Raw genomic sequence first — 25,195 nt, forward strand, 5'->3', positions numbered from 1 at the left:
CTGAGAAACTGTCCACAGATTGTCCTGAGAAGGCCTGTGCTATGAGAACATGAAGTACATCTGTTTGAAAACAGAGATGGGCAAAACTGACCCAAGGGTCCCAACAATCTGAGAACATCATAACTTGACCGTCTTGGCTTTGTTTCAGAATCTGTGGTCTCTTTGGGCTGCCTTTCTGATCCAACACCTGTGTTGACATGCATGTCAACCACACAAAGTGCTCATTTTGCTTGGGCTCTGCCAGGTGGAGGCTTCGAGGGAAGGAGTGGAGCAGATGGGGAAATGGAAACAAGATCTTTTATGCCACCTGCATCAATATGGCCAGGAGACAATCTCAGTGACTCTGTTGGAAAATAACCTGGCACATGTGGCAAAGAACAACCACATGAAAATGTCACTTTAAAAGGGCAGAATGTCTGCTCCATCCTTCCAGTTGCCCAAAGACATCTTGATTTGCATAGATACAAATTATGCCAGAAACGTTTATGTCCAAGAAGAAATCAAAAGTTGTTCCTTGTGCACTTTCAGTGTCTGGCTGGCCATCTGGCTAAAAAAAAAAACCCAACCATTCTTAAAATATTTTCATTCTCACCAAAACTATATGAATACATGGTTAAAATGCCAATTGGTTCTGTAAGTCATAACAAAAGCAGGCCTCTGGATGGGTGTGGTGGAGCACACGTGTAATCCATGAGGCCACCTCAGGAGGCTAAGGCAGGAGGAACGTGAGTTCAAAGTCAGCCTCAGCAAAAGCAAGGCACTAAGCAATTCAGTGAGACCCTGTCTCTAAATGAAATCCAAAAATAGGGCTGGGAATGTGGCTTAGTGGTCAAGTGCTCCTGAGTTCAATCCCTGATACCAAAAAAAAAAAAAATCTCTTATGGACATTTCTTCTAGTATTTTTTTTCATCGTTTCTAAACAATAGCCTTACACAACTATTACTTTATTCTTTTAGCTTTAGGCATTACCTCTGTTATGGTTTGAATGTTTTGTCCCCTCCAGAATTCACATTGAAACTTAATTCTCAATGCAGAATTATTAAGAGGTGTGAAGGTGAATGGGATTAGAAGTCCCTACAAAAGGGCTTGATAGAGAGTTTGATTCTTCTTGCACTTCTGTCTTCCACCATGTAAGGATCCAGCATTCTTCCATTTGGGAAGATGCACCAGCAAGGGACAATGGAAATAGAGACCCAGGCCAATTATATTACATTCTTGAACTTTTCATTTTTTCCTGGAGTTACTAACTGCTTTGCATTTGGTTTAATTCATTTTTAAAGTACCTCCAAATTTTCCAGAGAACTATAAATGTTCAGTAGTGGTCAAGGACATCAGAAACTCATCTTTTGCTTTTATTTTTATTTTTTTCCTTTGGAGATGCCTCTCCTGGAACATTCTGTCATTGTTTTCCAATCTAAGCTGGATGCTTCCTAGGCTTGATACCCTAGTGATCCTGGGACATTCCTCACCATCCTCTTTCTTGGTGTATGCCACAATTTGTTAGAACATGTCTGTCAGTGACTTCCTAAGAATGAATGCTTGCAAGGTGAACATTTTCAGAACTGGCAGTTCCAAAAATGTCAACATTCTACCTTTATACTCAAATGTCAGACTTCTGTCTGAAATTGTAGGTAAAATAATAATAATAATTTCTCAGGATTTTGAAGGTTATTTTCTGGTATCTGAAGGCAATTCTTCTGGCAACGGAGTTGCTGTGGAGAGGCAGGATGCCATACTGATTCCCTGATCCTTTGTCTGTGGTGTGTGTGTGTGTGTGTGTGTGTGTCCTTCCTATCCTGGAGAACTTCTCTTCATCTCTGATAGTATAGATTGGACTTGGTGTGGGTCTTTGCTCAACTGTCAAGTTGTACCCTTAGCAGGTATTTTCATTATTAGCAATGCATATCTTTCAGTTTTGAAAAACTTTTGTATTTTGATAATTCTCTTGGCTATTATTTTCCATGTTCTCTTCATGGAATTCCTACAAGCTGGCTCTCAGCCCTATTAGATTGACCCTCGACATTTCTTTTCTTGTTTGTTTTCCACCTCAGTCTTTAATTTTCTCTGGGAGATTTCTTTGACTTTAATCTCCCAACCAGTTTACTAAATTTATTATATTATTTTGGTTATTATTAACTTCAAAAGCCCTTTCTTTTTCAGTTTTTCAAAATGGTTTAGAACCATCTCTTCTGACTTGATTTCTGAGGTGAGACGAAGTCTCTCTGAAGTTCTCTGTTGCCTTTGGCTTCTACTTGGCTCCTTTTCTATTTTTTGTTCTTTGTGGCTCTTCCATAACAGAGGCCTCCTTTGATATCTGATTATCCCCCACTGATTGTGCATATATGTGAGTGAGGAATGCGATACCTCGTGGGAGGGGATGGGGGGGTTTCAACTCGTTAAGATCTTACGACAGGGATATTCATTTAAAAGCCCCTACTGTCAGTATCAGTGGACCTTCTCTCTGGAGATGATTGGAGTCTTGCTATTTTTTGTTTTGGTGGTGGTGGTGGCAGGGGCACTTAGTTAAGCCTGTCTATCAGCATTTAGGGCAAGGAGTGAGGGAGGGCCTGGGGTCTTATTTCAATACTTCACTCAGCACTTCTCCCTTGCATAGGATGCCTTCCCCTGCCTACAGATATACCTTGGTTAAAGTGATTCTCTCCACCTGGGAACCTACCGTCTTTGGGGGTGTGTGGGCAAATGGAGAGGATCTGAGGGCCTAACTGGTCCTTTTTGGACAGAAGTATGGTTAGACAAAAATCTGGTTTAAAAAAAAACAAAAACTGTCCTTCAGTTTTCAGCTTTATTCCACAATCCAGGCCTTAAGAGTCTTAGATGCTTCCCCCCCCCCCCTTTTTTTTGGTTTTTCAGGAACTCTGGCACAAAATGGCTTTACTTTTTATTAACTACTCCCCTAACCACATGCATGACACAACATAGAAAGCTGAAGTACAACTCAGTCAATTCCTATTCCATTGTCCACCAATTTGTTGACATCTCTCATCTGCTGTTGTCTCTCCCCAGTCTCTCTGTCCTTATGGCTGGCCTCCAACTTGTGATCTTTCCACCTCAGCCTCCTGAGTAGTTGGGATTATGGGCATGCACCACTGTACCCAGTATCTGTCCTGATAGGTTTTATAAGTTTCCAATTTCTTTCATTAAAAACAAATTTTAAGGATGGGCATTATTTTAAAAAGACAGAAAATGACAAGTAAGAGCAAGGATAGGGAGAAACTGAAATGGTGGGAATGTGAAATGGTTTAGCCGCCATACAGAAGACAGTGTGGCAGGTCCTCAAAACATTAGAATACAATTATGATATGGTCTGACAGTTCCAATTCTCAGTATGCAGCCAAAAGAATCGAAGGTAGAGAGACTTCAACATGTATTTGGATGCTTGTGTTCATAGTAACATTCACAATAGTCAACATAGAAGCAACCTAAGTGCCCATTATCACAAAAAACAGACAATAAAAATGTGGTGTATTTGTTTAGTGGAATATTATTCATCATTATAAAGTTAGGAAATTCTGATATGCTATAACAAGGATGAACCTTAAAAACATCATGCTAAGTGAAACCAGCCAGTCACCAAAGAATAAGGACCGTATGATCCGTCTTACTGTGAGGCACCTACAGTAGACCAATTCAGAGACAGAAAGTAGAATGGCATTTCCAGGGCCTGGAGGGGGGGGGGAATAAGAATTTATTGTTTAATGGGCACAGAGCTTCAGTTTTACAAGGTGAAAAGGGTTCTGGAGATGGGTGGTGACAATGGTAACACTGAGTGAATGTACAGTGCCACCGAACTTCACACTTAAGAGTGGTTAACATGGCAAATGTTATTTATTTTACCACCATAAATAAAATAAATGAAATAAATATGTAACTCTTCTGCATTCATTATCTGTATTTTTATCTCTTTGCCAAATATTACACTACCTCTAGTACAATCACATAAATTAGACCAAAATCACATTTCTGCTTTTAAACTTTCCAATGACTTGTCATTGTATTAAGAATAGGACTGGCCCCTGCCTTTTTCTCTCCACCTCCTCTCTCTGTTTTCTGTCCTTCATTACACTATTCCTGCCACTCAGGCCTTCTTTCTGGGTCACCTGGGAGTAGCTCCGTCTACTGGAGCATGTACCATTGGTGCCATAAAGGAGGGCCGGCTCAAGGATACAGGAGCACAGACAAAGGTGGAGGCAGAGGCAGAGAGCAGGCTCTACAAGGTGTTGTTATAAGCTGAGCAGGAATCCTCAGTGTCTGCCCCCAAAGGAAGTGGGGCAGGGTGACTGACAGGCTGGGGGCTGGGGGCTGGGGGCTGGAGGCTGGGAGTTTGTAAAAAGTAGCCATTCAAGTTTACACCAGAGGTGAGAGAGCTCCCAACAGCTCTGCCCACTTTAAGCAGAGGCTGGTGTTAGGAAGGAGAACTAAGGGAGTGCACGCTCAGCCTCAGAGGAGCCCCAGGGCTCCTCCACTAGGGCAAAGCTCCCTCCAGGAATAGTTCCAGTTTAACCAGAGCAGCTCTCCTCAGTCACTTGTGCCTGATTTATTGCTCTTGCCAATTTAATTCCACAAGGCACAGCCCTCTCGAGAGCTATTGTTCAGGAATTTTAGGGCAGGACCCTGGGGATGCAGGAAAGAGAAGAAACAAATACCAACCACCCTCAAAGGCAGTCCTATTGTGGGCAACCCATGTAGGGTGGTTCTCTGGGTGATTGTTGTTGGTGCACTGGGAACACCAAAGGGGTGTGAGCCCTAGTTCAAAACCCTCATTTAAAGCAGATTTAGGCTTTCCAGTCTATCTAAGCCACTGAAATCTGTTTTATGAAGAAGCATCTGGAGAAATGGAGGGAAAAGCTGCCCAGTTATTAAGTTAAAAACAAAACTCAAACTTTCCTTTCTCCTGTCCTGCCAATGTCCTTTACAACTATGTGATCCTCAGGGAGGAAGGATCAGTAAGGGCTGCGGCCCTGCTGAGTTGGCACGAAGGTGGTGGCTCAACAAGCAGCAGCCAGGGCCAGTGGCTGGGCTACCTTCCCTGTCCCAAAGCTGGGGTGCAGGATCTGGGATCTGGCTTTGGCTTGCTCAACCTCTGGCTGGTTGAGGGGATTCAAAACCAGCTAATTATGCTGTGAGAGAAACATGAGGGTTTCCTGTGGCTGGAGCTTTGTAGCCCTTGTAGCCCTTCTCCCACCTCCTAGAGCAGCCCTCATCAAAGGAACAGGGTCAAGAGGTGGCCCACAAAAGGCCTGGGCTTCTGCTCTCCTATTCAAGTCATAGGAAGCTGTAAGAAATTATATGAGGGCCACTGTTAGATGAAAGCTCTGCTTCTGACTCTTGGCTGAGAAGCCTAGAAGAGGCCTTAGCATCAGTATGGGGGATCACTCAGAATTGTGGGAAGCCCCAATGGGCTGATAAAAAAGAACATACAGGCTCAGTGGCAGAGCACGTGCTATGCATATATGAGGCCCTGCGTTCTATCTCTGGCACAACAAACAAACAAACAAAAACCAAATACATGTCATAGTCATCTCCAGTCTGAGTAGCCAGGAAGAAGAACGAATAGGGGAGGGGAGTTCCATGGCAAGTGTTAGGAAACATCAGGGAGATTCCATTTATAAGGAGGAATAATGCCTGAGGGATCCCAGGGAGAGTGACCCTGATGGCTCCTGATAAAATGGTCCAGTTTAGATTTTGTGTTGTTAAAAAATGGGCTTTAGGGCTGGGGTTGTGGCTCAGCGGTAGAGCGAGCGCTCACCTCGCTCGTGAGGGGCCCTGGGTTTGATCCTCAGCACCACATAAAAATAAATAAATAAATACATAAGGGTATTGTGTCCAACTACAACTAAAAAATAAATATTAAAAAAAGGTGGGCTTTAGGGTAGGTACTGGAAGAATATATAAACTCTTGACACTCTGGAGAATCCACATTAGCTTAGAAAAGCTGAGACTCCCACCATTACCATTTGGCTTCTCAAGGAGCCCTAGACTCTGGGAATGCTGACAAAACTCTCTACCTCCTAGCAACCATGTTATGCGGGTGTCCACCACAGCCTCAGCAGCACAGGGGTTCTCACAGTCCAGAAGAAAGGGGCATGCCTGTGACCAGAGAGCTGCTCACTCTCTCGCATAGGGCTCATTCCAGAACCATTTTCTGTTAGGAGCTTTAGAGCTGGGTCTGGGCCAGGGTCCCATTTCCAAGGTTGGTGTTTTTCCCTTCCCTTTGCTGGACAGGAGAAGTGGAAAAAAACAATGCTGCCTTGGTCTTCGGCTTCTTCTGAACTGCCTCTGCTGCCTCTCCTGTGTCTGCCCCACCAAAGTAGATGTGCAGGCCATGCACACAGTTGATGTCCCCGTCCGAATTCTCAGTTCTGAAGGCTCTGCTGGGTCTTCTGAGGGGAGGACCACAGAACAGGGTAACCCTGACCTCAATGACTCACTCAGTCCCCCTCTAAGGCAAAGACCCCTATCACCATTCAGGGATCTGACCAATGCTGCTGCTGCCCCCTGGCAGAAGACCTAGTTCTTTAAATATAGCTGGAACTTGGGTACCAGAGATAGAGCTCCAGGTTGTATTTATTTGTAAAGCTGAGAAAAATAACCTGAAGCCAGGGTAAAACCCCAAAACAATCAATTCTCAGTTAACTCCCTGCTGCAAAAGGTATAATGATACTCCTATTTCTCTTTGTCTGTAGATGTGTCATACATCAGATTTCCCATAATTCTGTTCTTCTAAAACATATCCCCTTTATACCATTAAGTGAACAGTGTGGATGCCCTTGAAGCATACATAGCTAGTGGAACAAGGCTCTGTCCTCACTGCTCCAGGCCCACAGAGCTCCCCCAATTACTCTAGTCCCCTGTGGACTCTCCCCACTCCCAACCCGCAGCACTTACGCCGTTTTCTAAAGCGACCACATTTTTTAAAAAAAACAGTGCACATTGATCTGATCACAGTACAGACTGCTTAAAATCAGGCCTGTCCCAGAAAATCTGGGACAACTAATCACCATTACATCACCTTCCATATTTCTTTCTGCCTACAGCAAGTACAGGACCATATTTGTCATAAAAAAAAAAAAAGGACACATTATCTGATGAGAGATTTATGGGCAGCCTCCAGGTGCGAGAAGGAGCTGGTGTTATAAAAGTTTCAACATCAAAATATTGGAACTCCAAGGATATTTGGATGACTTTACTGGAAACATGAGAATATTTTAAATCAGAGTGGCTGGTGGCCATCTGAGATGACAGCACTTATACCAGCCACACAGGTTATGCTTTTGTTGATTCCAGGTATATTTGGCACAACTCACTACCAATCTGAGTTACTCAAGAGAGGGACCAGACACTGCACCTGGTTCGAAGTTCTCTATGCCCAGCAGGACCACCAAATCCTGGGCTGGACTGTGTGGATGGCTGATTGATGTCTCTCCCCTCCAATCTTTATATGGCAACTCAAGTGTCACTTCCGAGATATCTTTGTTGATTTTCCAAACCAGACCATGCTATTATGCTCTGGCGGCACCCAGTGTTTTTCCTTTAGTGGGCCTTGCCATGATTTAAAATTCACCCAAATGCAGTTAACTCTTGCTGGTCTTATAGCACTTGACTGTCACTGCCTGTGAAAAGGACTGCAATGGTTTGGTATCACCGGTGAATTACCAGTTCTCAACACAATGCTTGGCACACAGTAGGTGATCAATAAGATTTTGTTGTTTTTTTCTTCTTCTTAAGATACAAGGTCTCACTATGTTGCCCAGTCTGGCCCCAAATTCCTGGCCTCAAACCTTAGCCTCTTGAGTAGTTGGGACTACAGGTGCATGCCACCACATCTAGCTATCCAGAAGCATGAAATGGTTTATCTGGTAGGTCTCAATACTCTCTCTTTCTCTCCTTGGCTTGATATTTTTATTAATTTGAATTTATTATGAATTTATTATTTGAATGATGACCGTGAGGCTGCTTATGAGAACTAGCTGACATCAATACTGGGAGAAAAACACGCTGGCTGTCAGAGTCAATGTTCTAAAGAACAAAGGTCCAAATAAGAAATGAGGGGAACACAGTTCTTGGGAAGGTTCTAAATTATCAACTAGACAAGGCATTTCACATGTAAAAGGAGTGAAGCACTAGTTCTAAACAGTACTTAAGTTCTAAACAGAGCAATGTGCCCAAACTAGGAGTGGGTAGTCCCATTCCCCACCACTGGGACAATGCTTCCAGGTACAGATGTCACATGCTAATGGTTCATGGATGACAGATATACATGGTGATGACAATGCCCAGGGCCCAGCTGGCATCTTGCCTATTTATTGAATGAACATATGAACTAGTTATGGAAGTGAGCTGTCTTCAATGAATGACAAGCTCTAGTAAAAGAAAGACTACATGCAGACAGGGAACAGGGGTGAATGGGTCCAAAGTCAGGGGAGGTGGATTTATTCTCATATAAGGAAGGACAACAGTACCTGAACAACCAGGCCAGCTGCAATCGGGTGGATGCCCTTCCCCAGAACGTTCCTGAGGAGGTTGGACTGTCTGCCGGGGATGCTGTCACAAGAAGCCTCTATATTCTCTAAGGTGCTTTTCAACCTAATAACTAATGTTCCAAGAATTCAACAGAACTGATTGCATAAAGGTGAGAGAGAACATGAAAGAATTGACCTTTGGGCTACAAATATGGAGCTTGAAGTGATCTGTTTCTTGAAGGCTTTAGTGAGCCCAACCACAAAACTCTCTGGCTATAAACCTTTCAGGAGGCATTTCTTCTACTGTTCCACTGACCTTTACAGGTTTTCTATTTCATTTTAGTCAATTTTAGCAGATCCCATTTTCTTAGAAAAACATTTACTACTTTCAAGATCTTCAAATACATTATCAGTGTTGAAACTGAAAATCTCATGTCTGCCAACTCCTGGTTAGTACTTAGAGCCCCATTCCTCTTTTTAATGTATACTTTGTTTTTCTTTGATTGGCCTAGTAGGGTTTTCCTATTTCCTATTCCAAGACCAATAAAGTGATAACTACTGCTTTCAAAACTATAGGAAAATTAAATTTTTAAATGTTGCTGAAATAAGGATAATAATTGAACTTCATTTTTCTTTACCCATGAAATTGGTATAGTGATGCTGAACCTTATAAGGCTATCTTAATAATTTGGAAGTAATTGTCAAAAAACTTAGTAAGATTCAGTAATCCTATTTCTAATATTTCCCTTGGGAATTATGTCCATGATAATGGATATAAGTTTGTTCTAATTTAATTAAAAGATCAAATATTAGAAACCTAATTATGAAAAACACAGTCCATTTAAATTAACTATTGTACATCAATAAAACAAATATTATGCCACTATTAAAAATTATCTTGAAGAATTTTGAAGAATATGAATGTTGTTATGTAATGAATAAAAAGGAAGTTTGCAAAATCATAGTTATATAAATCCATAATTGAATTTTTAATAACCCATATACTCTCTTCTGGTAAAAGAGAGAAAAAAGGCTGGGCGCAGTGGCCCACGGCTGTAATCCCAGCTGTTCAGGAGGCTGAGGCAGGAGGAGCACAAATACAAAGCCAGCCTCAGCAAAAGCAAGGTGCTAAGTAACTCAGTGAGACCGTGTCTCCAAATAATAAATACACAGTATGGCTGGGGATGTGGCTTAGTGGTTGAGTGCCCCTGAGTTCAATCCTCAGTACAAAAAAAAAAAAAAAGGAGAAAAGAAAAAAGAAGTTACAAGGAAATATACCAATGTATAGAAAACTGTCACCTCTGCATGGTGCGATTATTTCTTTAAGTTCTATACTTTTTAAAAAATGTATAAATAATAAGCATAGTTTACTTTTAAAAAATATTTAGTTTTATGTTGACATATATATCTTTATTTTATATTTATGTGGTGCTGAGGATCGAACCCAGTGCCTCTTGCAAGCTAGGCGAGAGCTCTACCACTGAGCCACAACCCCAACCCAGCATAGTTTACTTTTATGAATGGTTAAAAAGAAGTTTAAAAACATAACTTACTGAAAGCCAAATTATGCAAACTTACTAGGAGCACATTTGTAGAAAGCAAATTTTAAAAAGAGATTGACAGTGACTATCCCTTCAGAAAGAGTTTGAGGGAGGGGTGCATCACACTCATCATACTGTCTTTAAGGACATTCAGCTGAGATGGGCATGGCCGGGGATGGGCTGGGGTAAACTATGGGACTTCAGATGCAGTGGCCCTCACACTCTGATGGAAGGACCCCACAGAGGACAGTGAGGCTCTCAATTGAGGCATATGAGCGCTGGGCTTTGAGGTCTTCTTACTTTAACTGGTGCCTAGTGGGATAGCAAAGAGGACTTCAAAGGAATGTGGCCCATCCATCAGCATCCAGCAGGCACCCAACCCCCACCAAGAGAACCTCTCACTAGTTAATGCATCCTTCAAGGAGGACTCTAGCCAGTGGTTAACTCCAAGTCATGTGAGAAATAACATCTGGTGACCTGGCCAAATCCTCCCTTGGGTTCAACTGGTTTCAGCCTTCGAGCTGGAGTCTGAAGCTGGGCAGAGCCACCTCCTGTCCCTAGCTGAGGCTGCCAGGGCCTTTGGCAGAGACCTGGGCCTGAGCTCTGTCCACACAGCAAGACAGCTCTAGGGCATGGAAAAGCAAGGAGAGGCCAGGCGCCAACCTTCTCCCCAGCTGTTTTCAATAAGGCTCCACTTCTGAGGTTGCTGGCAGATCTCTGGAAAGATCAGAACCAACCTCACATAATGTTTTCCATCAAACCCACAATTAAGTAATATTCTCTTAACTCATGAACTGCACAAGAAATGTTTTCCCTGTCACTTCTCAGCCCTCCTCCTAAGCAACCCACCAGCAGGTCAGGCTGGGGTTATGGGCTTTCATAGAGTCAGTAGAGACCATAAGACAGGCCTCCAGAGGTGAGGCCACTCCTCCTTCTGCCACGCAAGGATGCAGAGAAAGGAGGTCTGGCCTCCAGACATAAAAGCTGCATTATGCACATCATTTCAGTTAATCCTCCCAATGGTGCTGTAAGGTCAGCATTACTACACTAATTTCATAGTGGAAGAAAATGAAGTTCAAAGAAGGTAAGCAATTTGCACAAGTCCCAAAATTTCAGGCTCTCCACTACAGTCCACCATGTTTGAGGGGAGTCAGATAGGATTAAAGGCAAGGAAGCTCCAAGTATCAAAAAATACACCAAAAGACATCCTAGTCTTTTGGCAAAATATTTCACCATAGCTCCCCAGGGTTCACTCTTCAATTACACTATTAAGCACTGCACCTTTATTTTGTTATTGAATAAATGAATGACTTTACAAAGGCCTAAGGATGAGGGCACCTTCTCCGTGAGTTCTTCTGAACTTTCTTGCCTGGTTTTTATTGCACATTTTATAGTATTTTAGACACTAATCATAGAATATAGGGTCTGGTTCACTAACCAGTGTTGATTCATCTAGTGGATGAAGGCTTCTAGAACATCCTCCTCAGTTACTGTGTTAGACATTGGGGATACAAAGATGGTTAAGGACTGGTCTCCACCCACCAGAGACACTACTATAATGAGGGAGATGGAGAAGGCAGATTCAACATGGTCAGCCCAAGAAAACAAATATAAGTTCAGTGAAGGCATAGGCATGCATGGACATTTTGCACCTCAGTCAGGCTGTATCAACACTCAGTGAGCAATAACTGAGCTTTCAGTGTTTCATATCTCTTAGAATCTTACCCAGTAGAGGTATCCCTCAATATCCATGGAGGATTGGTTCCAAGACCTCCCAGAGATACCAAACTCTGTAGATATTCAAGTCCCTTACATAAAACAGCAGTATATCATCTCTAGCTTACTTATAATACCTGTGCAAATGTCATTATACTATGTTTAGTGAATAAAAATGGGAAAGGAAAGTCTGTTCAGTGCAGACGCTTTTTTTTTTTTCCCTGAATAGTTTCAATCTGCAGTTGGTTGAATCCACAGATGCAGAACCTGTAGTCAAGGAGGGCCAACTGTATTTCTTGCACACCTATTTCAGAGTCAGGAGAACAGGTGTGGCACCTGCCTTGGGATGCTCCCTCTCTACTAGGGGAGACAGTTAGTATCTATCCCAAAGGCTCCTAGTCTGCAGCCCAGTGAGGCAAATTGACAAACTCTGAATAAGAAAATGATTCCAATGGAAAGATTAAAATTAATAAAAATGTGGGCCAGTGCTATGATATGTGGCGAAGGAAAGAGAAAAAGAGGAAGACTACTGAGCGGTTCAATACTTGACCCTATGTGGCTGGGGAAATCTCTGCACTTGAAACTAAGAGGTCTACCCCATCCTGGGTAGGTCAAAGTCAATGAACTTCAAGAAGAAGATGGCTGACCTCATTCAAAGCTCTCCTTATGCCTCTGGTGTTGTCCCCCTGGCCAGCCTTGGGTTTTAATTTTTTTAAATCACCTACTGTGTATCAGGTATTTTGTTAGGTAGTTCAGCATCTTGATTCGTGGGCTATCTGGAACTTTCTGACCAACAGAACAAAGAAGTCTGACCCCCCCAAGTCGACTCGCTGCTTCCCAGCTTCCCTGCCACCTCAGCAGACCTCACTGTGGGTCTCCAGCTTGGAGTGGACTCCCTGGCTTCCTGACTTTACCCTTCTGATTGCTGGGTACTTGCAGACCCTGCTGGTGCCCCTTGGGTACCACAATGAGGAGGCCAAGTTGGAGGGCAGATGCAGACTTAAGTCTAGGACAAGTATCTCAGCTCAGAGAGCAGGTTGGCAGATCCAGGGAAGAGCTGGGGCTAAAGAGGCAGTAGAGAGAAGTGCCCCAAACTGACGGGAGTGAGTTGGAATCTCACAGACCAGGGAGTAGATGGGCCATGTTAATTGGTGCTGTGTCTCATCCCTTTCCGACAGTAGTACAAGCTGAGGACTACCCTTTGGAAAGCACTTGAACTGAAAAATTTTCAAATCTTTTGTTCCATTAATCTCTCTACTGCCATCTAATCGATCCCCAGGGAATTATATTAAATATAGAATTAAAAGCTTCACAATAAAGACATCCATCCGATTTTAATTAATAAAAGGAAATATTGGAAACCTCCTTAATAAACTGCCAACAGAAAAATGATTCAGTAAATGGTAGCATATCAAATTTAATGGAATATTAACCATTAAAATGACATTGACAGAGTGTTGGGTAAAAGCAGGATGCAAAATACTATGAATGATTTTAGTTATGGCTAAAGCTACTAAGCACTTACTACATTTGCAGCAGAAATATTTTATTTAAAACATGCCATAATATAGGTAGTATTATCCCCGCTTTATAGACAAAAGAACAACTTAGCAGCTAGGCAGATTACCTGAGGTCACAGTCAGTGAAAGATAGTAGTGAATTAAATATCAAGTCTTTCTGATGGGTCTCAGAGAAGTAACCAGAAGACCAGACCCAGACCTCCTGGCTGCAAAGTCTGTGTTCTTTCTACTCTTTCCATCGCCCTGCTGCACAGAGGTGCTTGGTTTTCCACTCTGATGTTTTATGATCAGCTGAGCTCTGGCAAGCACTTGTTTACAAGCACAGAGCAGGCCACTGCTTTCTGAAAAAGAGGTCAAGGTGAACTGGGTCTCCCGGAGGTATTTAACCACATTCCAGCCCTGACCTGAGCTCAGGAGAGGAGAGGATGGTGGGGCAGAGACAGAGCCAGGTCCTCACCATTTTGTCCAAACAGCATCTCTCACTGCCTTTAAAATCCAGATAGTTCCCTTATTTAGGCATAGGTAATATACACACATCTCCAGAGTCCCTTCCAATTTGGTCTTATGATTGCAACTTCCCAGCAAATGGGTTTATTTCTAAGAACCTTACAGTCAAATTTGTAGCCATCTTTAGCCACTATTCAAGATTGTTCAACACTCATTTCTGTATGCTGTGCTTTCCCAGGTTTATTATTTCCTGTCCATACTTTCTCTCTGCTCTTTTTTGGTTCCTCACCTTCACTTCAGTAGGAGATCTAAGCATTATAAAAATCCACCTATATGATGCATTCCTAAAGCAGGTAATACCACGCCTTAGGGGATAAAAATTGGTTCTGGGAGAGCAAGGGAGGGGAAGGGAAGGAACATGGGGGTAGGAAAGACGGTGGAATGAGATAGACATCATTACCCTAAGTACATGTATGAAGACACAAATGGTGTGAGTCTACTTTGTGTACAACCAGAGATATGAAAAATTGTGCTCTATATGTGTAGTATGAATTGTAATGCATTCTGCTGTCATATGTAACAATTTAAAATAAAAAAAATAAAAATACCTTCTTGCAATGTTAAAAAAAATCTCCTTTTAGGTATAAAGCACATATAGATGTATTCTACCGTACATAAGCAGAGAGTATATAGAAGGAATTAAATTTTTCTTAGGAGGATGGTAATGAAAAATAAAAGGCTGAGGATCATTGATCTTAAGAACCCATAACCCACAGAGAACCCCTGACACAAGATCGTCAGGCACACCATTGTCAGAAGTAAAGTTAGACAAGATACACAAATCCAGCCACCCTTCCTCCATTGCTCAACCACTTCCCATGTCCTCCTCCACCGGCAGCTGAAACCTGCAGTATAATTTTTGCTTCCATCTCTAAAGACCAACAGCTCTTACTTTAGGGGCTTATAGAATAACCTGCCTTGGGATGGTGTGTTCAAATGCAGGTTCCTTGGTCTCACCTCAGAGAGTCTGGGTGCCCAGCAGATTCTGATGGACCCCACTTGGAGAAACACTCGCTACAAAGTACTTCCATTTAATGACTCAGGCACAAAGGTGTCCAGAATTTCAACCCAAACTCTAAATGAAGGGTGGGCTTAGAGACTGATTTGATTTTAGTACAAAGTAGGCCTTCTCCAGATAATTTCTTAATCAGGGGCTGATATATTCATTATATATGTGGGGACTGACTGATGCTACACTCTTCCAGAAACAGTCCCTCCCTCTCCTTTCTGGACTTAGCAGGGGCAGGTCTCCCCCATTCTCTGGCCCAAGGGTAGGGCCTTTGAGAGTGGTGCCTGGGCTAAGCAGCCTGGCTGTGGGGGGCTACCGCCAGGGGAATCAGTCTCCATGGGCTCCTCGTCCCCTCACTGCTGCGATGATGCAAGCCAGTGTGACAGGCTGCGGAAAGTATGTCCAGGTGCCTGGCTCTCCTCAGCCTAATGCCTTTTAAATCAGGATCCAGATTTGATTCGATTTTCCTTGCTTTCCTGGCTCCAATTCTTTCAGGCTCATTTTTCACTCCCCTGTCAGGCTTCCCAGGGTTTGGGGGCTGGGTGCAGCCAAATCCTTCACACTTCACAGACAGCTCCCTCCCAGGCTTGGGACGCTGCCCTGCTATACCAGTCACCTAAACTCCAGCTCTCAGCACGTCCCACGCTGCCCTGCTGCTATGTCCTGCCCCCAGACCTTCTGGGGTTTCTGAGTAAGAGGGACCTGCATCTCATGGAGGAGCTGCCTGGGGACTCAGCATGAGAGACAAACCAGTGAGTGTATTCCTCGTGCTCACCTTTTCTCAGCCAGCTGCCAGGACACAGGTATCTATTCACCAATCACTGCCTGCCCCTATCACCCTTCATTTCAGAAAGTTCTGAAGCAGAGGCAGGGGACAGTGATTGGACTTGAAGGGCCATCAGGACTGACTGGGGTGTCCGAGCATCCCTCCTACCTTCCCACATAGCATTCAGCACTCACGGCCGATGTATGTGTGAATCAGTGTCAGATGTGTGGCTCTAGAGCCTCAGCAACCAGGATGTGAACTCCCTGAATATAGGAACATTGTCTTAGTTCTCTGTCATCTTTTTATTCCAGGGGTAGCAAATAACCTGCATACAGCTAGCAGTTACTAAAGAGAATCAACTACCCTCTCAAGCGAGTCTCCTGGCATTACAACTGTCACATAGCACTAGGGGTCAGCTGGTGAGTATACTAATAGAACCACTAGGACTCTTTTCCAAAATCTTGTTTACATTTTTATTCTTATGAAATCATGGAACATCAGAGCAGGAAAGGGCATGAAAGTCAGCAAGTCTGATCTCCTCATTTTTATAGTTGAAGAAAACTAAAGTCCATAGGGCAGAGTGCAGCAGAGATTCAGGTGCATAACCAGCAGCCTTGCTCTCCTTTAGGATCACGCTGGCATTCCTAAGAGCAGCCATCTCCCTATGGTAACCAACACACTGCTGACCAAAGAGGTTGCAAAAGATGGCATTTTGGTCATCAGGCTGGTTGAATGTGCTAATATATTCAAAATGATCCTTGCTCAGTGATGACCTAATCAAACTTTACTGAATATTTGTCATAGCCAGAGCTCCATCCCAGAGGTTGTGAAGAAACTAAAGATGAGTAAGAAATAGCCTCAAAGAGCCCCCTTTCTAAGTGACCAGCACCTAAATAACCAGAACATACAATAAAAGTTACAGTACAAGAAACACCCAGTGTGATCCCCAAGGAAGACTGGCTCCCTGCTAGAGGTGACATTTGGAAGTGGCTGGGCAACACTCTGATAGACTTGGGTACAGACTCCAGTTAGAAAGGATGACAGAACTCTACCAGGCAAATCCCAGGATCTGCTCAGGCCACAGGGGCTCAGCGCAGGGCAGTTTGGATGAGGGCAGGTTCAGGGAATACATCCCACACCATAGAAAAAGCTGAATGCCAGCCAGAGAGCCCGGGCTCAAAAGCTCAGGAGGGCAGCTCGCTGGGAAGAACCTCACATAGAGAAGCCTGGAAGGAGGAGAGCGAGGAATGCCCAGAGACACAAAGCCAGCAAGTCTTTGACACGTTGGCCTGCAGGTCCACAGTCAGATTTAATTAAGCAAAGGTGCTTAGACTCTGCCTCATTCCTCATTGAGTTTTCCTGGGGATCACTGTGCCCTGATAGCCCCTGGCCTTCCCTGCATCTGTTTGACTTCATTCTACCTGTATGTCTTTTCTTAAGTGCTGAGGACTGGGAGAGAGGTAATAAGCTCTGGCTACTCTTGACCTAGAAAGGCTTCATACACTATAAAATGCTACACAAATGTGCAGTACATTATTAAAAATAAGATGATCAGGGCTGTGGTTGTGGCTGCCCAGCAGTAGAGCGCTAGCCTTGCATGTGTGGGGCCCTGAGTTCGATCCTCAGCACCACATAAAAATAAAATAAAGATATTGTGTCCAACTACACTAAAAGAAATATTTTTTTTTTTTAAAAAAAGATGATCAGGACAAACTATAAAGAAAACTCTACAGCCAAGATACAAATGGGGTCTGAACAAGATAATAAAATATTAAAGATGGAAACAACTGTCAAGATTATTTGGTTCAGCTCCGAATCTGATGCGCAGATAGCAAATACCACAATCCTTCCAAATGATGGTCCAGCCCTCCTCAAACATGCCCGGTTCTAGACAACTGTCTAGCTCCTAGTAAAATGTTCAGCAAACTTCAGTTGAATGAATCAAATCCACTCAAAATCTATCAGTAACAAATGCAGAACATTAGTGAGGTAAGAGATTAATACTTAGAAAATTTGTACACTGAATAAAAATAATATCTCTTTACTGGGCACCTACTGGGCACCAGGAGCTGGCACTGAAGTGCTCTTTTTAAAAAATAAGACCTGTGAAATAGAGATCACACACTAGAAAATATAAGTCACAGAATTTCAGATCTCAAAGGACATTAAGGATCATCTAAACCATAACCGTAAAAGAAAGAACTGACAGGGTTCACAGGAGTTTGTTGGAAAGGTTTAAAGCAACCAGGTACAACCAGAACCCCAGTCCAGGGTTCTTTCCACAGCACATTTTCTCAGTCATCTAATTAGATTCTAAATTGTAGAGTGCAGGGTATAACTCTCCTACAATGTGACAATGCAAGAGAATACAATAGGACGGAAGAGCTGGAAAAGAACTCAGGAGAAAAAAAATAATTTTGTTACCAAAATCCACAATTTATTAGTTGCAAAATCACTGAACATGGTGTGCATGTTTGTTTTTTCTTTGTATTCCAGCATCCAGAACACAGAGGAAACTTAGCTCAGGGTCATTTTTTTTTTTTAAACAAAAGTAGCGACTTTATCATTAACTTTGAATTTGGAAGGGAGTTGCATACACTAAGTAATTTGAACATTCTGAGTTCTGCAGAAATTGCATGAATGGGGATGAATGTGCCAGCCCTCAGTGACCTTCCTCTAGACCATGCCAGCCCAGCACTCCTGGAGAGGAAGGTCCAGGAGTGCTGGGCTGGTGGTCTAGAGGGAGGTCACTGAGCAGGAAAACCCTAATCTGGGTTCTTCATCTCTTAACGCTTTTTTGCCATTCAACTTTGTTTCCATTTCAAGGAAGACAGTGGAGATCATTGGAAACAGTTAAAATAATAGTAGCATACAGGCCCTATCAGTGTACCAAGTTTGTTGTCCTTGTAACCAATAATTGGCATTTCCAGCAAAGGCAACTTCACCTGACTCCTACAGCCCCACTGTGGTGAACACCATTCTACTTTCAAATTCCAGGTGTCTATTTCTTAGTGTAAGAATTGAAACAACACAGAGTGGACTTCTAGTATGAATGATGAAGAGCTTCTCTGACCAATGCTACCTCCCTCTTGCCAGTCCTGTCTTGATTTTTAGATCTCTTTTTGGACATTTATAGCAAGATCACAAACTTAAGAGCCTGAGCAGGAAACCCAAGCATGGAAAGTGAGCCCGCACAAGGAATGGCTTGATGTTGATCCTGCCCATCTTCTGCTGTCCTACTATGAATACAGAAGGGAAGAGGAATGGTTAAGTCATAGCTGGCAACAGACAATGGCCTTAGTGTTGGGAGATGGATGGGAATGGTGGGGATCAGAGCAACTGGAAAAGCCTTGCTTAGACATAGCAGATGGCATCCACTAAGCAAGTGTGGCCATGTAGGAATGGTGCCAGTTCTCTCTCTTCCTTTCTCCCCTTCTTTCTTCTTTTAAATATTTTTTTTTAAATTGTAGATAAGCACTTTTTAAAAATTTATTTATTTATTTATTTATTTATTTATTTATTTATTTATTTATATGTGGTGCTGAGGATCAAACCCACTGCCTCACACATGCTAGGCAAGAGCTCTACCACTGAGCCACAATCCCAGCCCCTCTTTCTTTCTTTTAAAGAAAAGCCACTTATAAATGAATCATACATACATTTTCCCATTAGTAAATCTTGACTCAAACTTTTTGAGAAAGTCACTGGACAAACACAAAAGATCTCTGTGTCAAATGTGGCCCAAGATTTGACCGTTTTTTGCCTTAAGACATAGACTTAAACCTCTGTTATTTAATCCTTGCATTTTAGGTGGTACCTTTTCATTCTCCATCATGTAAATCGAGGAAGGATACCAGCATCCCCATGCTTGGCTCCTCCTCTATTTTTCCTGTCTCTACCATTCACCACTACTTCTGGCTTGCCAAAGCTTATGGAATTATTTTCTCTTCTGTAACTACAATTAATACTTTTTATCTGTATCTATGGGTTGATTTTAAAAAGAGAATGATGTTCTTGATAGCAATATTTTATGATGTACATGTTTGCCTCAAATGTCTGATGGCCATGAATTAACCACCCACAATAAAGAAGGACTACAGGACTAGTTTTCAAATGTGAACAGCCCTGATGGATTTTCTGCTACTTAGATGTAGTCCTGTCTCCCTGAGTAAGGGGCTGACTACAAGTTCCATGTGGGACATGTCTCTGGGCAGGTTGCGCTTAGAGGGGCCATAGCACAAGTAGAGAGCACATCCAATTCATTTACACCTCATGGAAAAGTGAAATGATTTTATTTTTCTGAGCTATTGACTAATATCTACATTATAAGCTTCAATTTTCTCCAAATAGATGGTTAGTAAATAATTCTTCTTTTATTCACCCTGATTTCTTCTCCAAAGTCCACTCCTAATCTTCAAACCCTTTAATGTCAAATTAAAGGCTCTCACTTCTGCTGAAACCTCATCCACAAATGCCCTCTTCTCCTGCTTATAGTGCCACTTTGAATTCACTCTTTTGAATTTCTTTATTTCAATTGCATATGTGGCAGGAAGGAAAATTACTAAGTCTGTTCTGTCCACCCTCTAGGCCTGAAGTGGCCACCAGCTGCTGGCAACTGCAAAGTTTCAGCAAAACTTGTTCTGCCATTGCCCCTTCTGGTGCTTCAGGAGCTCTATGACGCCCAAGTAGCTTACACCAGCCACCTAGAATGACAATCTGGGAGCACATGCAAGTTTGCTGGGATGCCGAGGCCAGCAACGTTTCTCTCATCAAGAGATGACACTGTTCTCTGGATAAGCTTATACCCTGGGTAAATTTTTAAAACTTTAATGTCATGTTTTTATTGTGACTAGAACAACTATTTTCAATGTATCTTCTATTGGGTCACAACCAATACCGAAGAACTGAATTAAGTATAAAAGAATGCTCTAAATTGGCCCTGTCCAATAAGATTTTTTTTGTGATGATGGACATGTTCAATAATGAGTTGTCTAATATCAGCATTTTGTAGCTATTGAGCACTTACAATGTGGCTAGTGTGGTTGAGGGAATGCATTTTCAATTTTACTTTATTTTTACTAATCCTAAATTAAATTTAAAAAGCCACCCATGGCTTGTGGCTCTCCTATTCCACAGTGCAGCTCTAGACCTTGAATAACTCACTCATCTAGGAAGCAAAAGATAATAAACACTAATAAATTATAAATTGATAAAAAGTAAAACTGAATCATATATAGAAGTGTCATAGAAACTCAGAGGGTGCAACCAAGGGATAAAAAGTTCAGCATTACAGCTCCATGCTAATGTGAAAAAAGAATGCCAGGTGAGGGCTGGGGCTGGGGCTGGGGCTCACTGGTAGAGTGCTCGCCTAGCACGTGTGAGACACTGGGTTCCATCCTCAGCACCATAGATAAATAAATAAATAAAATATAGGTATTGTGTTCATCTACAACTAAAAAAAAAAAATTAAAAAAAGAATGCCAGATGATGTGGGGTAAAATGAGCCAGTTGTGGGTCAGCATATGCACATGGGCTTATTTGTGTATAAAAGAATATTCAGATATATGCTCATATTTACATAGAACATTTTCAGAAGGATGCCTAAATTGTTGAGACAGTAGCTACCTCTGGAGAGTGGAAGTTAAGGATCAAGGGAAAGAACATTTAAATTTTATTTTAAAAATAGTTTAACATTTAAATTACTTTCTCTTCATAACAAAGTTATAGGCACAGAGTTAATTAGTGAGTGGTACATTCAAAGGCCAAAGCAGTCCACTCTTCCCTGTGGCTATTACTCATGACTGACCTTATGTGATTATTGGGAATATCCACATCTTATAACCATGGCTCTTCTGAACTCTAGTAAAATGTTTTTAATAACCAAACATACTCAAGGGGAAATAGAATTTAAATCAATAAAATGGAGAGGAGACAGGTGAAGTGGTGTGTACACACACCTGTAATCCCGGCTACTTGGGAGGCTGAGGCAGGAAGATTACAAGTTCCTCAAAACAAAAACTAAAAAGAGCTTGGGATATAGCTCAGTGGTAGAGCACTTTCCTAGTAAGTACAAGGCCCTGGATTCAATCCTGGGGTTAGAAAAGAAAAGAGTGGAAAGCCAGGCGTGGTGGCGCATCCCTGTAATTTCAGTGGCTTGGGAGGCTGAGGCAGGAGGATCACGAGTTTAATGCCAGCTTCAGCAATGGCAAGGCACTAAGCAACTCAGTGAGACCCTATCTCTAAATAAAATACAAAATACAAAATAGGGCTGGGGATGTGGTTCAATTCCCAGTAGCCCCCTACACACACACACCAAAAAAGAATGGAAGAGAGCATTTTGACACTGAGGAAAGGAAGGGAGCAGAAGGGCAGGGATGTGGGGGCAGGGGAGAGATTGATGGTGAAGGGATGAGTGTCAAAAGGGCTGATGCATAATTGCAGGGGAATGGGAAGAATGAAGGAACTTTGGATTGGGCAAAGGGAAAGGAGGGGGCATGGGGATAGGAAAGATGTGAAATAGACATCATTACCCTAGGTATGTGTATGATTACACAGATGGTGTGACTCTACATTGTATACAATCATAGAAATGAAAAGTGGTGCTCCATCTGTGTAATGAATTGAAATGCATTCTGTTGTCATGTATAACTAATTAGAACAAATAAAAAAATAAACAACTACCACCATAAATAAAAAATAAAAATAAAAAAAAATCAGGCCAAGTCCCTGGGGACTTGACTGGTCATGGATAGAATCTTAGACATTATGTTACCTTGGTTCTCCTCAGGAAATCAAACATCTCTTGAACACCTGTCTGAGGCAGGCACAAAGATGAATAAGAAAGAGTCATGGAATTTGAGGAACAATGAGACACAAGAAAGGGTGACCTCATATGGTGCAGGGAATGCAAGATTTGGATCCAAAAGAACTGGCTCATCACTTCCTGGTGTGACCCTGGTACCAGGTTCTGTAATCCCTGAGCTTCCATGACCCCCAAGTCCTTCCTTTGCAAAAAGTGGGAATAAAAGCTACCTAGTTGTGAGGACATGATGATCAGGGTGACATGCCTAGTCCCAGTAAGCCATCAACAATGCTAGTTCCCTTCCTAGCATACTCTGTCCTATTCCTAACCCCAATCCATTAAGAAGATAAAATATTTTCCTTGTTTACCCTCTCTTTCCCCAGGGGATTCAAATCACAGAACCCGTATTGCATACACACTGGCCGGAGAGGGGACCAGAGCTCAGCTCTGCCGGATGGAAGAGGGGAGGAAATAGGCAAATGCTGGCAAGCTATGGGCCGGTCCTAGGAGGACTCTGAAGCACTGCTGAAGAACTTTATGCAATGGGGAGCTACTCAAGGTCAAGGACAGGAAGCAGGGACATGGCTCAGTCAGACCCACATCACTTAAGTAACAGCAGGAAGGATAAATGGGGAGCGCAGAAGTCAGAAACCAGTTCTCAAGCCTCTCCAAGCCTCAACTTAATCACCTCTCAATTCCTATAATAAAAAATTGTTGATTGAACGTATTCAAGCATCTAATCACACAGTCATATCCTGCTGTTTTATACGCACATGTTCTTCTCCAGAAACACATCATGAAGACTCCTGAGGACAGAAAGCAGGCCAGGAACTTCCTCTGAATTTCTCAGGGCACTAAGGGCAACAGTCAGCACTTCTGAGTTGGAAGTGAGCTGTGAAGAAGGCCCTGGGAGAACACCACTACTGGTTAAAATGGGAAATGAAAAATCATTCCTGCTTCTATGGGTCAGGTTTTCGCGTGTTTTCTTTCCCCACCTCTTCAGCTTAAAAATACACATGCTGCGAGCAGGCCAGACTTAACCTTTAGTCATGAAGCCCACCTCAGCAGACACGGAGGCCAGCAGTCTGGCCTGAAACCTGATTTGGGCTGAAACCTGATTTGGGCTGCACTTCTCAAGCTGCACGGAAGTATTAGCTCCTCAGATCTGCAGCACAGCCAGTGCTGCAGGCCAGAAAGTCCTGTGGCCACATTTGCTTTTTTTTTTTTTTTTTTTTTTAATAAGAATAAATTCCAGGGAAGAAATCTCTAGTCATTTCAGCACTTTGCAGAACAATCCGAGGCGACTCATCCACCCATGACACTGGGGGGCCCTGGTATGTGTGCAAGGAAGCCCCAGCTGCTAATGGGCAGTGGTGCAGTGGTTCAGCCCTGGGCACTTATCTTCCCACCCTCCTTACATCTTGACAGTGGAGGTCCTCCCAGAGGAACACAGGCCTGTCAGTGTGCTCAGAGATACTCCTGGGTGCTGAGCACCTGGGGGATAGTTTCCTTCTAGTGCACATAATAATGGACTGGCAGATCCCCTTCCCTGTGGAGAGGGCAGAGCTGGATGAAGGAACAGGAATTTCCAGAATGCCGGTTCAAGGCAGGGGCTCAAGTTGCCTGGGTCTAAATGGTGGTGCTAATGAGAAATGGAGCCAAAGTTCTGTGAATTTCTGAAAATATATTTTTGAGCTTTGGGCTGGCAGAGCCAAAGAAAGAAAGAAGGAGACGAAAAGAGGCAGCTTAGGCCAAATCAGTAGATCCTGATAAAAGAGTAGTTGCTCTGTAAAAACATCGGCTCAGCACTTGGCCCTAGGGATGACCTCCTTCTCCCTCATCCCAGGCCTTGCTGGGTCAAGCCAAATGGCCACAGCCAGGGAAGAATGAATTCTTCTAGAATGCTTCAACTGCAGGACCACATTCAACTCAGACTAAGTACCCTCATTACTGTCAGTAATGAGGGTACTTAATTGGTAAGGGTAATTTGGTAAGGGTCTGAAGGAGTTTTTTAGTTCCTCCTGTGTCGTGTCTCCTTCCCTATTTATTCCCATCCTTTAGGAGGATACTATCTCCCCATACATATCATTAGATGCTTATCACTTAGGAATACTCTTTGTAAAATGTCCTGAGTGAATAATCACAGCCAAAGATCGTACCCTGGAAAGTCTTTGATCCTTAGGAGTTTTGTCTCTTCTTTGTGCTGGTCTTTATGCTCCCGCCACTGCTATCCTCCTGTCTTCATCCAATCCTTAGTGTGCTGGCTTGTTGCCTCATGATTTTAAAACGGCTGCCTGAGCACTTGGCATTACTTTGGTACTCAAGGCAGGAAGCAGGGCAAGGGTGGAATATGAGAGCACAGGGGTGTCTTTCTTCGTCTTCTTTTTAATCAGAAAAGGAAAAGCTTTCCCAGAAGCTCCCTTGATGACTTCAGCCTGAACATGTCACTGGGTCACCATTCAGCTGCAAAGGAAGCTCCTCAAGTGGCCTCTAGCATGGAAAAGGACAGGGGCAAGACAGACTGGTAATGGGTTATGCAACTGCTGTCCAAAGTGTCTGCCACAAAGTGGGAAAGTCCTAAAGGATGTGGGGGACTGAGACCACAGAGTTTAGAGCATCTAAAAAAAATGTGTAAACACAAGGATCAGCTAGAATGTCACTATAGTCATCCAAGTCCTCCCGACAGAAAGAAGAAGACAGAAGAGGAGACTCATTTAATCCTTTGTCAAAAAACAGGCATAAAAAGGAAATGTAGGGAGTGTAGGCAATAGTTTCTAGCATTTTCAGGAAAAAAAAAAAAAAAAAAGCATAAATTTGACCCAACTTGCAGTCACCAGCTCTGAGGTGGTGGGAA

General features: G+C 42.9%; 1 protein-coding gene and 1 long non-coding RNA gene across 10 annotated transcripts in view; one reads left to right on the forward strand and one right to left on the reverse strand.

Annotated features, from left to right (window-relative positions):
* Positions 1–25,195, reverse strand: part of Mylk (myosin light chain kinase) — a 244,422-nt gene that overhangs the window by 138,632 nt on the left and 80,595 nt on the right. The gene's annotated exons all lie outside the window — the stretch shown is intronic.
* Positions 15,777–23,460, forward strand: LOC124101847 (uncharacterized). Its single transcript, XR_006854716.2, has 3 exons — positions 15,777–15,958; positions 20,127–20,349; positions 22,725–23,460. It is a non-coding gene; the product is annotated as an uncharacterized LOC124101847 (long non-coding RNA).

The sequence above is a fragment of the Marmota monax genome, unplaced genomic scaffold (assembly GCF_021218885.2).
Source record: "Marmota monax isolate L192 unplaced genomic scaffold, Marmota_monax_Labrador192_F-V1.1 WCK01_AAM20220418_F8-fsc00052, whole genome shotgun sequence".
In the NCBI taxonomy this organism is placed as follows: Eukaryota; Metazoa; Chordata; class Mammalia; order Rodentia; family Sciuridae; genus Marmota; species Marmota monax.